Source organism: Rattus norvegicus, chromosome 10 (assembly GCF_036323735.1).
Source record: "Rattus norvegicus strain BN/NHsdMcwi chromosome 10, GRCr8, whole genome shotgun sequence".
NCBI classification, from domain to species: domain Eukaryota; kingdom Metazoa; phylum Chordata; class Mammalia; order Rodentia; family Muridae; genus Rattus; species Rattus norvegicus.
In genome coordinates this window covers 50,763,633-50,765,339 of record NC_086028.1, presented here as the reverse complement: position 1 = coordinate 50,765,339, position 1,707 = coordinate 50,763,633, and positions in this window count along the sequence as shown.

Here is a 1,707-nt window from a genome sequence, read left to right as displayed (position 1 = left end):
TCTCTGTCTCTCTCTGTCTCTCTGTCTCTCTCTGTCTCTCTGTCTCTGTCTCTGTCTCTCTCTGTCTCTCTCTCTCTCTTAGTACAATGATGAGCTCCTGCTGTTCCCCACCTCCCTTATCTGCAGGAAACCACACTTCATTACTTGTAGGAGATGCCTGAAGGACTGTAGTATTAAACTCTCATTAGCAGTACTCTGACACTGAAGCCCTGGAGCTGATAGTCAAGGGGGTAGCTATGTGACTAGCAGGCGGGTAACACACACAAGGAAGACACTTTGGACAAAGGGATGTTGCACATTCTTGGAGGGATTGTCCGGTCAGAAGAGAATGGTAGGAGATTTCAACATGCTGATTCATTGAAAGCTTATGAACTGTTTATATGTGGAATTTTCCTTTGGTGTCTTGGGCCACAGCTGACTGTGAGGGAGTGAAATCATTGACAAGTCAGAACCACCACTCTTAAATTTTCTTCTGTGAGTTTTCCGGATGGAGAGGGAGGGAAAGGTCAAAGCCAGAGCTCAGTATAACACCTAGAGCTGGCAACGTAATGTCTGCTTTGTCCTTTCCCCTACACTACTGGATCTTCCTTCTGCTCAGGTACTTCAAAAAGCAGTTTTTACATTTACAGATGAAAGCTGCACAGAATGGACCACAGAACAGGGGAAAATCTGAGGAAAAAAGTCCAATAAATAGAATAGAATTAAATTACAGTTGTTTTCCCATCAATAATGTCTGCCATGCCTTCCCATCTCTTCAGTGGACTCTGACACCAACAGGAGATAGTCATTTCTCTCCAGGCCTGGACATGTTCTCTGTGGCCCTAGAGGAAGTCCTGTCCCCATCCTCAGACACCACCTTTGATCAAAGTTCATTTCTGTAACTCAGATGACATGCCTGTGCAGTTTTACAGGTACGAGTTTCCCCACGGGCTTCCAAACCGTTTGTCTCACAAGTGCGTTTGTTCCTTGAAGACTTTTGGCTGCCCTATAAGCCTTGGGCCGAGAATGAACAGTTCATTCTGGTTATCAAAGCTTTGTCTAAATAAACTGGGACCTCACTAGATCCCACTTGGCTATGGAGCTAGGTGTATGGACAGTCCATCTTGGAGGCAATCCAGAGTGGAGATGGTTATTGAAACATACAGAAAACAGACATCCTTATTAGGAAGCTTCACGTAGGAGGAGGCCCCCCAGCACAGGCTTTGTAAAAAGCGTGACAGAGCTGCTCTGGAGTATTGGAGCCAAAGAGGAGTCTCTCTGTCCTCAACCAAAGACCCAGCCTGGTTTTTATAGGCCAGACATAAATCTGAGAAAGTGTTTATAAAATAGACCGGGCCTATCTGGAAGGCTTAAGAAACAACTTTTATAGGTTAATTCCTAGGAAATCAATTTGAAGCTATTTAGAGACATTGCTTTCGTGGAGAATGGGATTCTTCTCACCCTGTCCAGCTGGGACATGTGGTTCATTCAACAAGACAGCATCCTTACATGTAGGTTCTTCGTATTCATTTGGAGGGGTGTATTCTGAGTCCACTATGGAAGGCTTGGAGGATACCTTAAATATAAGTGTCTGTGGACCACAGACCTTTATATCTTGGGACAGCATTTTTGAGTTTGTGCTCTGACAAGTGATTCCACTTGTCAGTGGGAACACTGGAGGTGTTGGCGGACCTAACCCACAGAGGCTTTGTCTGGCAAACACTGAAG